This window comes from Dendrobates tinctorius, unplaced genomic scaffold, assembly GCF_039654945.1.
Source record: "Dendrobates tinctorius isolate UK_male_01 unplaced genomic scaffold, ASM3965494v1 ptg000211l, whole genome shotgun sequence".
NCBI lineage: Eukaryota > Metazoa > Chordata > Amphibia > Anura > Dendrobatidae > Dendrobates > Dendrobates tinctorius.
The window spans coordinates 13,737,028-13,752,421 of record NW_027361878.1 but is presented as its reverse complement, the minus strand read 5'-3'; the positions used below and the strand labels follow the sequence as shown (position 1 = coordinate 13,752,421).

Sequence of the window (15,394 nt, the reverse complement as noted above, 5' to 3'; positions counted from 1 at the left end):
ATGATGAGTTGTGGTATGTGTTAAAGGGGCGCTCTTTCGCCCAGGGCACATGAAAACCTGGAGCCAGCCCTACCCCCCCACAACTTTAGCCAAATAACCCCCATTTTTCAGTGCGTAACTTGTATTATGAAGTTAATTAAGGTTGACCAGCTTAAGTAAGAAGAATTGATGCTTTTGGCATTCAAATGAGCACTGTAGGTGTGTTTCCTGTCCTCCTCTCACTGCCGACTTTTATTCCCCATTGACTTACATTGGGTTTCGTGTTTCGGGACGACCTCGACTTTTCCCTATAAACGGCCGATCTTGCTCGACCCGACTTTTGGAAAAGTCGGGTTTCACGAAACGAAACTCGACCATAAAAAACCAAAAGTCGCTCAACTCTAGTGAGCTGTATTGCAGGTTGTGAGTTCAGAAGCAGATGACATAGGTACAGAGATGCATTGCTATATACAATTTATCTCTATGTTCCTATATTGTGCAGTTGAAGAAAATATATATTTTTTCATATAAAATAAAAATAAATATAACTCAGAAAATGCCAATTTCTTTAATCTGATCCCGCCTCCTACAGTATTTTTTCACTTTAATGACCAGACCACTCCTGGGTAGGTTCACCACTGTATCATATTTACTCCATTTGTGGATGATGGCTCTCTCGGTGGTTCGCTGGAGTCTTTAGTAATGGCTTTATATCCTTTTCCAGACTGATAGATCTGAATTTATTTTGCATCTCATTTGTTCATGTATTTCTTCGGAGCGCAGCATGATGTCTACCTTTTGAGGATCATTTTATCTACTTCACTTTGTCAGGCAGGTCCTATTTAAATGATTTTTTTTATTGAGAACAGGTGTGGCAGTAATCAGGCCTGGGTGTGGCTAGGGAAGCTGAACTTTGCATCTGTATCTGTACTTGTTCCTGCCTTGCTGCTGTAATTCTCTGAATTTCCCCATGGTGGGACGATTAAAGGATTATCTCTCTCTCTTTGCTTTTCAAAGATGTGACAAACCACAGTTAAAACAAAGTAGGGGACAATCACTTTCGCTCAGGGCCCTGTATTTTTCCCCCCATTAACAATAAAGACCTTCATTTACAAATTAAATTTTGTGTTTACTTGTGCTATCTTTGTCAAATATTTTAATTGTTACTCTGAAACATTTAAGTATGACAAACATGCAAAAGAGTAAAAAATCAGGAGGGGCAAAAACTTTTTCACATCAGTGTACAGTACCAGGCCACACAGATCTTTATATGAAGTATGTACCCAACACATCTCCTGTATATACAGTAATAGTCCCCCACGAGTAATGACTTAAAATACAATGACCAGCTTTCTACTCTACTTTCTGTAGCACTTTGAGGCATGGCAGGCATAATGTAGGAATGTCATCACATGTGGTCTGAGGCACGGCTGGCACAATATAGCAATGTTCTCACATGAGGTCTGATGCCTGAGGGGTACAACCTAGTAATGTCCTCATGTGTGCTCTGATGCACGGCGGGTACAATCTAATAATGTCCTCACGTGTGGTCTGATGCACGGCGGGTACAATCTAATAATGTCCTCATGTGTGGTCTGAGGCACAGCAGGCACAATCTAATAATGGCCTCACATGTGGTTTGAGGCACAATCTAGTAATGGACTCACGTATGGTTTGAGGCACTGGGTCGCCATCCCAGGGCTGTGGGGTACTCGGTACCGGGCCCGATGGGCTTCAATGGGAGTTGTCATGGAAGCTGGGACCCGGCCCGTGGCCCTTGGCGCCCATTGTATAAAAGGGGGGTAAAGTTCAGTGTGATTAGAGTTTATGAATATATGAGTCGTGAGTCGTGACGCCACCTGTGGTGTTCGGCAATGGATGATGTTAAGCCGACGCTGCAGACAGATCCTCTGGGACAGATGGTGTGGTGCAACAGTGATGGTATAGCCCTCCACAAGCAGGACTGTAGTCCCAGGGCAGAGTTGGTGAAGTGACACTGAGATGGTGTAGTGTCAGGTGGGTCGCCCTCCCAAGGCTGTGGTGTACTCGGTACCGGGCCGGTGTCGGCGGGATGTGTCACAGCAGCGGTGACCCGGTCCGTGGCCTTGGGCGCCCAATTAATGGGGGAAATTGAATGGTAGAATATAGTGAATGGAATAGTTTGTGATGCCACCTGTGGTGTTCGGCAAGTGAGATGTTAGGCCGACGCTGCATGCAGATCCTCTGGGGCTGGTGGTGTGTTGCAGCCAAGATGGTGAAGCTCCCCACAGGTGGAGTTGTAGCCCCAGGGCAGTGTAGATGTAGGGGAAGAGGAGAGGCACAAGCGGTGTAGAAGCTGGTCCCCAGATGTAGCGGTGCTGGGTGCATTGGCGCAAGAATGAATGGAGGACACCGGGGCTTGTAGTTCCAAAGCTTTACTCACAGTCTGTAGTACACACAGGTGCCTGCCTCTGTGCCGTGTCCTCCGGGTCAGGGACTCAGTCAACCTCCAGGCAAGATGGAATGCTCCCTTCCAACGCTCCGCCAACATGTACCTTTCTGAACGTCTCCTCTTATAGCGCCTTTAAGTCTGAAGATCTCCTAGTACTGAGTTACACTGGAGTTCCTCCTGACAGATGTTCCCAAGAACTCTACTTGTACGGCAGACATCTGTAGCCTGCTTCGGGGACTCCTCACTCCTGAGTCCCGGCTCACTATCAGAGTTACCGTTGTGCCCCAAGTCTTAGATGGGAGTAGTGCATTTACAGCCCACTACTCCACCGGTGTTGACTGCAGGACCATTAGCATCCATACAACCTCGGGGACCGGGCCCCGGCCTTGCGCTTAGAACTTCTGTGCAGGGTTCTCTCCTAACCCACGTCCTCTGTTCCCTTTTACTCCTTCGTTTCGTACTAATCTCTCTCTCCTATGGAAGATCATATTTCAGTTCAATGTCTTTCTCCTTTCCTTTCCTGTGCCAGCTGGCCCAGATCACTGAGGCAGTCGCAGCACTCCTTCCTCCATCCCTCTTCCAGGGATCCCCACTCCTCTCCGAGTGGCTTCCTTCCTCAGACTCTCCTGTCTGACTCCTCTGTCAGACTGACCTGTAATTCTAAACCTCCCCGCTCTTTTATGTATTCTCAACTCCACCCACCTCCCAGCACGTTTAGTGTTCCAAGCAGGGAACCACCAAAGGTGCTCTGCTACGCTCTAAGCAAAGAGCCGCAATGTGGGTTTGCTGAACTACTCTGTTGTGTGGGGTGTGAGTGTTGGAGCATGGTCAGGAGTTCCCACCTTACCTGGATGGTGGGGTACCACACCTCAGGAGGAGCTGCAGTACCTCTGTGGCGACTGAGCCTCAGGGGTGCCACATACAGTATATCTACAATAATAAATACCTGACAGGAGCCCATACAGTTTGTATCTACAATAATATATACCTGACAGCAGCCCATATAGTCTATATCTACAATAATAAATACCTGACAGCAGCCCATACAGTCTATATCTACAATAATATATACCTGACAGCAGCCCATACAGTCTATATCTACAATAATATATACCTGACAGCAGCCCATACAGTCTATATCTACAATAATAAATACCTGACAGGAGCTCGTACGGACTGTATCTACAATAATATATACAGTACCTGACAGGAGCACATACAGTGTATATTTACATTAATATATACCTGACAGGAGCCCATACAGTCTGTATCTACAGTAATATATAAGTGACAGGAGCCATACAGTCTATATCTACAATAATATATACCTGACAGGAGTACATACAGTCTATATCTACAATAATATATACCTGAGAGGAGCCCGTACAGTCTGTATCTACAGTAATATATACATGACAGTAGCCCGTACAGTCTATATCTACAATAATATATACCTGACAGGAGCCCATACAGTCTGTATCTACAATACTATATACCTGACAGGAGCCCGTACAGTCTATATCTACAATAATATATACCTGACAGGAGCCCATACTGTCTATATCTACAATAATATATACCTAAACAAGAAACACAGAGACCCCAACCACCTGGGTCTAAGGGAAGCCTATGAAACCATACAAAGGCAGTACAAAACCATCCTCAGGAGGAAGAAGCAGAGTTACAGCTCCACCAAACTTAACCAACTCCAAGATGCCCTCCAAGACAACTCCTTCTAGGAACTATTGAACCACATAGGCACAAAAGACCAGAAAAATAACATCCATATCCAAAATGGCAACATCTGGCTCCAGTACTTCAGAGACCTCTATAAAGACATCCCGAAGGAAGAACTAAGCCAAGAACATGAAAGCATAATGGCAAAACTAAAAGCGATGGAGGAAAAAGTAAAAAACTTCCAAAACCCCGTGGATTCACCTATTACATTACAGGAAGTAGCAGAGAGAATCTCTTCCATGAGATGTAGAAAAGCCGGTGGCCTGGATGGAATCCTACCAGAAATGCTGAAGTACAGCCCACCAGAAATACAGGCCGCAATGGTTAAACTCTTCAATATTGTGCTAAGTGCCGGCTACTTCCCTCATACCTGGAACCAAGGCCTCATCATACCCATCCACAAGAATGGGGACAGGTATGACCCAGCCAACTACAGAGGAATATGTGTCAGCAGCAACCTGGGAACAATGTTCAACAGCATCCTGAACAAGAGGATCCTGAGTTTCCTCACTGAGCGCAACGTCCTCAGCAAAAACCAAGCAGGGTTCATGCCAAACCACCGCACTACCGACCACATCTACACCATGCACAGCCTCATTCAGAGACACGTCCACAATACAAAGAACGGGAAGATATACGCCTGTTTCGTGGACTTTAAAAAGGCCTTTGATTCGGTGTGGCACCCAGGCTTATTCCTGAAACTAAGGAGAGCGGAAAAGACCTACGATGTTATCAAAAGCTCCTACACCGAGAACCTCTGCATCGTGAGTGTGAACGGCAGAAGAACGGCCTATTTCCAGCAGAGCCATGGAGTCAGACAAGGCTGCAACCTAAGCCCAACGCTCATCAACATTTACATCAACGAGCAGGCTACCGCTCTGGAATCTTCCACAGCACCAGGTTTCACCCTCCACGATGCGCAGGTGAAATTCCTGCTGTATGCAGATGACCTGCTGCTTCTGTCACCAACCGAGAAAGGCCTCCAAGACAACCTGAAAATCTTAGAGAAATTCAGCTCCACCTGGGCACTACCGGTCAACCTAAAGAAAACCAACATCATGGTGTTCCAGAAGAGAAAGAGAAAATCAGAACAGCACCCTTCATTTGTCCTCAACAACTGCGCCCTTACAGGAATGAACAAATATACCTACCTGGGCCTAGAGATTCACCGGTCAGGGAGCTTCAAACAAGCCATAGAGACCCTGAAAGACAAGGCCTGCAAAACCTTCTATGCCATCCGAAGGAAACTCTACCATCTGAAGCCACCAGTGAGTGTCTGGTTAAAAATCTTCGAATCTATCATCACCCCAATCCTCCTGTATGGCAGTGAAGTCTGGGGTCCTCACACCTACCCAGACTGGTCAAGGTGGGATTCAAGCCCAACAGAAATATTCCACCTGGAATTCTGCAAGCACCTTCTTCAAGTCCATCGGAGCACCTCCAACAGTGCTTGCCGGGCTGAGCTGGGCAGATTCCCTCTACACCTAACTTTTCTAAAGAGGACACTGTCATTCAGGGCACACTTACGTAGGAGCAATCCAAGATCCCATCACCATAAAGCCCTGACACATGTAGGTGAAACCGAAAAACCAGGACCCTCGGAACAGCCCACCCAAACCCAACCTGACCAGACACTAATCACAACAACCTGACAAAAGCCAGAATCAGAAAGATGGTAGACGAAGGCCTGGAGAGGTACGTAAGTGGCTGGAAGAACAACATCATCAGCTCACAGAAACTGACCATGTACCGGATTCTACAGATAGACTACAGACTGGCTCCATACCTGGAGAAACTCCCGGACCCCGGAGACCGCAAGATCCTGAGCCTGTATAGACTCAGTGCCCACAGTCTGGCCATCGAATCGGGCTGACACAGGCAGAGCTACAAGCCCAGGGAGGAAAGACTGTGCCAACACCGTGACCAGGAGGCCCTGGAGGATGAGACCCACTTCCTGCTATACTGCCCCAAATACTCAGCAGTGAGGGACACTCACTTCAGGAGACTCTCACATCTCTTCCCGGATTTCATCACCATGAAGGAGGAAGAGAAAACATATTCTGCTGGGGGAAGAAGAGAGAGCAGTGGAGATAGCAGCGCAATATGTGAGCGAATGTCATAGACAGCGAGAAAGAGAACTATGATATGCCATGGACTTCTATGGCCCCCACCCTGGATCTGCCCCATGCCCCCCATTCACCTTCCCTATGCCGTGGACTTCTATAGCCCCACCCTGGATCTGCCCCATCCCCCCATCCACCTTCCCTATGCCATGGACTTCTCTAGCCCCATCCGGGATCTGCCCCATCCACCTTTCCTACAGCCCCTACCCAACATCCCTACAGTCCCTATCCCTATTCCCTTTTGTACACTTGCTTTGGCAAAACTAATGTGTATTTAGTCCTGCCAATAAAGCTTCTTTGAATTTGAATTTTATTTGACTGTACGGGCTCCTGTCAGGTATATATTATTGTAGATATAGACTGTACTGGCTAGACTGTACTGGCTTGTACAGCTTGTTTGAAGCTCCCTGACCGGTGAATCTCTAGGCCCAGGTAGGTATATTTGTCCGTTCCTGTAGGGGCGCAGTTGTTGAGGACAAATGAAGGGTGCTGGTCTGATTTTCTCTTTCTCTTCTGGAACACCATGATGTTGGTTTTCTTTAGTTTGACTGGTAGTGCCCAGGTGGAGCTGAATTTCTCTAAGATTTTCAGGTTGTCTTGGAGGCCTTTCTCGGTTGGTGACAGAAGAAGGTCATCTGCATACAGCAGGAATTTCACCTGCGCATCATGGAGGGTGAGACCTGGTGCTGTGGAAGATTCCAGAGCGGTGGCCAGCTCGTTGACGTAAACGTTGAAGAGCGTAGGACTTAGGCTGCGTTTGTGGGGAGACTATGAAGGCGCTGATATTTGCCAGGTTCATATCTGTAATGGCATAATCTACTGCACTCCTTCCTACATGGGAGTTTAGTGTACACCTCCCTAAAGAGTCTCCTTTGGTTCGTCCATTAAGAATATGAAGTCCTAAACTTCTACATATGTTCAGGAGCTTTTTACCACTTTTGTTGACTGTACTGTCGTAGCTGTTTCTCTCTGTGAGTACTGAGTCTTGGCCTTCATTTTCTGCTCCAAATATGAAGATGTTCCCACCCGTGGTCAGGAAGTCGTTTTCTCTCCCTGTTCTTGCATTGAGGTCTCCAAAGATGAGAAATGTGCCCAGGGCCTGATATTGGGTGGCTTCTCTTTGTAAGATCTCAAAGCAGTCTGAATTGAAGTAGGGTGACTCTGGTGGTGTTATATAGGTAGCACAGAGATGGACATCAGACTGAAAGGTGAGGATGGAGCTGCTGATCCTGATCCATATGTGGCTGCCTCCTCTCTTCACCGGTTTGATGTACTGGTGAAGCTCCTCTTTACAGGGCTGCCACTAGGAAGTTTGGGGCCCCATACTGGTAAAATTTTCAGGGCCCCCTTGAGACTCCGTCCAGGCTCCACCCAGGCCCACCTCCACCCCTCGAACTGTCCACAGTCCCACTGCTCTCTTTTGGAAAAACTCCACTGCTCACCAATCACACATTAACAGTTCCCATCACCAGATCACACATATATCCGACAGCTTTTGCTTTGGCCAAAATATTTTTTTAAGCCGCCACCATAACAGGGTAGACTCTTTTGGCCAGGCCCTAGTCTACTGTAACCTATTAAATATTTGTTAAAATATGCCATACAATTTAGGTATATTTTAATTTTTTTTTCAATTTTTAAAATAACCAATAATATCACATACAAGGAACAACTACCGCTACACCATGTCCAGACCACATATTACCACCACATAGTGACCTATAATACCACATACAAGGAACAAATACCGCCACACCATGACCAGACCACATATTACTACCACAGTGACCGAATAATATCACATACAAGGAACAAATACCACCGCACCATGACCAGACCACATATTACCACCACAAAGTGACCAAATAATAGCACATACAAGCGACAAATACCACCACATCATGCCCAGACAACATATTACCACCACATGGTGACTGAATACTACTATACTGATCAATAATAAAAGAACATAATAATGTCATCATAAGTGGCATTATACACAGAAGATATGTACTTAGTATTTAGTGTATGCGTACCGGTAATATAGTAATCAATGACATTTTACACAGGAGCTCTGTATATAATGTACAGGTAACACAGTGATCACTGGTGACATTATACACAGGACCTCTGTATATACAGTATAGTATACGGTGTATAGTGTCAGTGTATAGGTAACACATTAACTCACCAGTGACGTCTCTAGGTGAAGTCCTTCATCCTTGCTTTTCATCTTTCATCCAGCACAGATCGCCATCACGTCTTCCAGCCAGGGCTCGTCTCTGCAGGAAATAACACAGTTATCTAAAGCTCGGCTTGCAGAACTCGTTACTTATTTTTTCCCAACTTCTACAATACATCACATGAAGAAAAAAAGGCGACATAGTATCACTCTACACAGTAACTGGACCACCCCACCATTTAAAACAGTATACTCAAAAAATAAATACATCACTGCAGTAATAATATCCCTTAATTAGCCCCTATGGTAATATTATCCCCAATCCTGACCCCCGTGTGTCTCATTCCTGGCTTCAGCCATGTTCTCCCATCCCACTCTCATGAGTATCCATTCTGCCCCATATGATCTCCCAATTCTGCCCCATATCATCTCCCCATCCTGCCCCATGATCCTGTGCGATCTGTCTCCAATCATGCCCCATATCTCCATTCTGCCCCGTGTCTCGCATTCTGCCTCATGTGGGGACAGAACAGATAGCACACTGATGGTAAAACCGGACACACGGATGGCACACTGATGGTAAAAATGGACACACGAATGGCACACTGATGGGAAAAACGGACACACGTATGACACATTGATGGTAAAAATGGACACACGTATGACACATTGATGGGGAAATGGACACACGGATGACACACTGATGGTGAAAATGGACACATGGATGACACACTGATGGTACAAATGGACACACGGATCACACATTGATGGTAAAAACTGACACACGGATGGCACACTGATGGTAAAACCGGACACACGGATGACACACTGATGGTAAGAATAGATTCACGGATGACACACTGATGGTAAAAATGGACACACGGATGATACACTGATGGTAAGAATAGATTCACGGATGACACACTGATGGTAAAAATGGACACACGGATGACACACTGATGGTAAAAACGGACACACGGATGACACACTGATGGTAAAAATGGACACATGGATGACACACTGATGGTACAAATGGACACACGGATCACACACTGATGGTAAAACTGACACACGGATGGCACACTGATGGTAAAACCGGACACACGGATGACACACTGATGGTTAAAATGGAAACACAGATGACACAGTGATGGTAAAAACGGACACATGGATGACACACTGATGGTAAAAATGGATACACGGAAGACACACTGATGGGAAAAACGGACACACGGATGACACACTGATGGTGAAAACGGACACACGGATGACACACTGATGGTAAAAACGGACACACGGATGACACACTGATGGTAAAAATGGATACAGGGATGACACACTGATGGTAAAAATGGACACATTGATGACACACTCATGGTAAAAACGGACACACGGATTACACACTGATGGTAAAAATGGACACATGGATGACACACTGATTGGAAAAATGGACACACGGATAACACACTGATGGTTAAACCAGACACATGGATGACACACTGATGGTAAAAATGGAAACACAGATGACACAGTGATGGTAAAAACAGAGACACGGATGGCACACTGATGGTAAAAATGGAAACACAGATGACACACTGATGGTAAAAACGGACACATGGAAGACACACTGATGGGAAAAATGGACACACAGATGACACACTGATGGTGAAAACGGACACACGGATAACACATTGATGGTAAAAACGGACACACGGATGACACACTGAGGGTAAAAATGGAAACAGAGGTGACACAGTGATGGTAAAACCGGACACACAGAAGACACACTGATGGGAAAAATGGACACACGGATGACAAACTGATGGTGAAAATGGACACACAGATGGCACACTGATGGTGAAAATGGACACACAGATGGCACACTGATGGTGAAAATGGACACAAGGATGGCACACTGATGGGAACAATGGACACACGGTTGGCACACTGATGGGAAAAACGGACACACGTATGACACATTGATGGTAAAAATGGACACACGTATGACACACTGATGGAAATGGACACACGGATGACACACTGATGGTGAAAATGGATACATGAATGACACAGTGAGGGTAAAAATGGACAAAAGGATGACACACTGATGGGAAAAACGGACACACGGATGACACACTGATGGTGAAAACGGACACACGGATGACACACTGATGGTGAAAACGGACACACGGATGACACACTGATGGTAAAAACGGACACACGGATGACACACTGATGGTAAAAATGGATACACGGAAGACACACTGATGGGAAAAACGGACACACGGATGACACACTGATGGTGAAAACGGACACACGGATGACACACTGATGGTAAAAACGGACACACGGATGACACACTGATGGTAAAAATGGATACACGGAAGACACACTGATGGGAAAAACGGACACACGGATGACACACTGATGGTGAAAACGGACACACGGATGACACACTGATGGTAAAAACGGACACACGGATGACACACTGATGGTAAAAATGGATACAGGGATGACACACTGATGGTAAAAATGGACACATTGATGACACACTCATGGTAAAAACGGACACACGGATTACACACTGATGGTAAAAATGGACACATGGATGACACACTGATTGGAAAAATGGACACACGGATAACACACTGATGGTTAAACCAGACACATGGATGACACACTGATGGTAAAAATGGAAACACAGATGACACAGTGATGGTAAAAACAGAGACACGGATGGCACACTGATGGTAAAAATGGAAACACAGATGACACACTTATGGTAAAAACGGACACATGGAAGACACACTGATGGGAAAAATGGACACACAGATGACACACTGATGGTGAAAACGGACACACGGATAACACATTGATGGTAAAAACGGACACACGGATGACACACTGAGGGTAAAAATGGAAACAGAGGTGACACAGTGATGGTAAAACCGGACACACAGAAGACACACTGATGGGAAAAATGGACACACGGATGACAAACTGATGGTGAAAATGGACACACAGATGGCACACTGATGGTGAAAATGGACACACAGATGGCACACTGATGGTGAAAATGGACACAAGGATGGCACACTGATGGGAACAATGGACACACGGTTGGCACACTGATGGGAAAAACGGACACACGTATGACACATTGATGGTAAAAATGGACACACGTATGACACACTGATGGAAATGGACACACGGATGACACACTGATGGTGAAAATGGATACATGAATGACACAGTGAGGGTAAAAATGGACAAAAGGATGACACACTGATGGGAACAATGGACACACGGTTTGCACACTGATGGGAAAAACGGACACACGGATGACACACTGATGGGAAAAACGGACACACGGATGACACACTGATGGTGAAAACGGACACACGGATGACACACTGATGGTAAAAACGGACACACGGATGACACACTGATGGTAAAAATGGATACAGGGATGACACACTGATGGTAAAAATGGACACATTGATGACACACTCATGGTAAAAACGGACACACGGATTACACACTGATGGTAAAAATGGACACATGGATGACACACTGATTGGAAAAATGGACACACGGATAACACACTGATGGTTAAACCAGACACATGGATGACACACTGATGGTAAAAATGGAAACACAGATGACACAGTGATGGTAAAAACAGAGACACGGATGGCACACTGATGGTAAAAATGGAAACACAGATGACACACTGATGGTAAAAACGGACACATGGAAGACACACTGATGGGAAAAATGGACACACAGATGACACACTGATGGTGAAAACGGACACACGGATAACACATTGATGGTAAAAACGGACACACGGATGACACACTGAGGGTAAAAATGGAAACAGAGGTGACACAGTGATGGTAAAACCGGACACACAGAAGACACACTGATGGGAAAAATGGACACACGGATGACAAACTGATGGTGAAAATGGACACACAGATGGCACACTGATGGTGAAAATGGACACACAGATGGCACACTGATGGTGAAAATGGACACAAGGATGGCACACTGATGGGAACAATGGACACACGGTTGGCACACTGATGGGAAAAACGGACACACGTATGACACATTGATGGTAAAAATGGACACACGTATGACACACTGATGGAAATGGACACACGGATGACACACTGATGGTGAAAATGGATACATGAATGACACAGTGAGGGTAAAAATGGACAAAAGGATGACACACTGATGGGAACAATGGACACACGGTTTGCACACTGATGGGAAAAACGGACACACGGATGACACACTGAGGGTTAAACCGAACACACGGATGGCACACTGATGGTAAAAACGGACACACGGATGACACACTGATGGGAAAAATGGACACACGGCTGACACATGGATTCAGAACACCGATGACACCGGTCCCATTTTCCCAGTACGGGTGTGTGAATGAGGCCTTTCTTTTAGGATTAGACTGTGACATTTATACCGCCTGTATGATATACTGCGCTCACCATCGTCCTAAACGCCTTATTGAAGCCATTTGTGCTTCCAATTCCAGAGTTGGGCGAAGCCACGCATTTCACGACAGCGTGCATCCCATTCCGGCAGGCAGGCTTGAACGCCTTTGGAGAAACTTGGACTTTGCAGTTCGCCAGATGAGGTCCTGACCCTGAGCAGATCACTTTGTGGATCCAGAACATCTTCCTCTGACTTTACATCTTCAACCTAAAGAGATCAGATTGGTATATTGAGTAAAACACAAGACGACATGTCCCAAGACGGCGGCCCCCGCTGCTTCCCCTCCGTGTTAGCAATTCTGCTTGCTGTCACTGAACTGAACCATTCCTGTGCACCCAACCAAGTCCTTTCACGCAACGTCGCTGTGTTACAATGTATTTGCGCAGGTAAGAGACCTTTTGTTGATGGACTTAGGGATTTCCAGCACGGATACATTACAAGCGTCAAGAGTGTTTCCATTCACTGACAACCAACCGAGTTTCTGAAAAAAAAAATGCCGATTATAATTGATTGGGAAAACATTTTTTATGCGTTTCCCAGGCCTTAAAGGTACTTTCATTTGAGTGAATTCACTACACCCAATGACATAAAAAAAAATTTAAAAGTTTTTACCTGGACTTTGGTGCTTTAATCTTCATATTCCAGAGTTTCCTGTGATAATAAATAAGAATCAGCGTAATTATGTCGAGATGAGTTTGTAATCAGCAACTGTGCTCTGCATAGGCTGCAACCAATATAGAAAAGCTGTTAGTATGAAGTGAGCTTTGTTATCTCAGTTACTGCCTATGTGGAGTGCAGTTCACTAAAAAGTGCATGAAACCCAAAAACATCACAGAGAAAAAGTACCCTATAGCTTATTGGTCACATCCATACTATTAGATCAGATGAGCTGCCCAGCCCTCTATAAGTGCACCACAAATACGCAAGTCTTATCTGTGTGTATTTAGAATATTAGGCAACCATTCGATCATGAACTGTCGGTGTGAGTGGTTGTATTATCAGTATTTTGCACCTGCGCTGCCTCCACCTTTTATCATAGCGGCTTTCTGCATCTTGCAGTGCAGAATTATGACCAGGTATCTGCAGAGCGCAGCAACCGATAAACTCATCATCACGACTACTATGCTCTGCACCTGTAGCAAATGAGATGACAACGGCTGCACTGTGCTCTGCCCACAGACTCTCATCTCACTTGTTATTTTTTGAGAGGAGAGATAGAGACTTGCTGGGGGAGCTGTCTTGAATTTGAAAAAGTGATCCCTATAAAAAAAATTAATAAACTAAGTTTTTTAAAACTTTTTGTAACCTTAAGTAGAGTTAGGGTTAAGACTAGGGTTAGCACTAGAGTTAGGGCTAGAGTTAAGGCTAGGACTAGATTTGGGAAACAAAAAGCACCTGTGAAGGCTTCCTAAGTGTTTACAAAGGTCCCTTAGTCTGTGTCAGTAGTTCCACAATCATGGGGAAGACTGCGGACCTGACAGATGTCCAGAAGACAGTCATTGACACACTCCACAAGGAGGGTAAGCCACAAAAGTTCACTGCTAAAGAAGCCGGATGTTCACAGAGTGCGTTATCCAAGAATAATAATGGAAAGTTGAGTGGAAGGAAAAAGTGTGGTGGAAAAAGGTGCACAAGCAACCGGGATAACCGCAGCCTTGAAAGGATTGTTAAGAAATGGTCACTCAAAAATTTGGGGGAGATTCACAAGGAGTGGACTGCTGCTGGAGTCATTGCTTCAAGAGCCACCACACACAGACGTATCCAGGACAAGGGCTACAAGTGTCGCATTCCATGTGTCAAGCCACTCATGACTAGTGTTGAGCATTCCGATACCGCAAGTATCGGGTATCGGCCGATACTTGCTGTATCGGAATTCCGATACCGACTTCCGATATTTTTTCAATATCGGAATTCGGCATCGGAATCGGAAGTTCAAAGTTGATTGACAGCCTGACGTCATCATGATGCGCGGTGTGTGCGCATCATGATGCGCCGTCATTTCGGGCCTTCCGGGGGTCTCTGCCGGCCTGCCGGGGGGCTGTGTGGACTGCCCGGGGTCTGTGCCGGCCTGCCGGGGGGCTGTGCCGGCCTGCCGGTGGTCTGTGCACCCTGTGGGGGTCTGTACCGGCCTGCCGGGGGGCTGTGCCGGCCTGCCGGTGGTCTGTGCACCCTGTGGGGGTCTGTACCGGCCTGCCGGGGGGCTGTGCCGGCCTGCCGGGGGGCTGTGCTGATGTCCGGGGGTCTGTGCAAGCATCGTCCGATGGGACAACAAGTCCCATCTGGCGATGCCTGCTACCATGACAGTGATTGACACATTAGCCAATGATGGGACAGTAGTAGTCCCATCATCCGGCTAATGTGTTAAATGTTAAAAAAAAAAAAAAAAAATACTACATACATACTACATACATACTA

The 15,394-nt window shown here is 45.9% G+C and overlaps 1 long non-coding RNA gene across 1 annotated transcript in view; it reads left to right on the top strand.

The window, feature by feature from the left end:
• Positions 1-13,941, top strand: part of LOC141058275 (uncharacterized) — a 67,274-nt gene extending 53,333 nt beyond the window's left edge. The window contains exon 4 of the long non-coding RNA XR_012222133.1: positions 13,020-13,941. This is a non-coding gene — a long non-coding RNA (uncharacterized lncRNA). The remainder of the gene's footprint in view (positions 1-13,019) is intronic.
• The last annotated feature ends 1,453 nt before the right edge of the window (positions 13,942-15,394 follow it).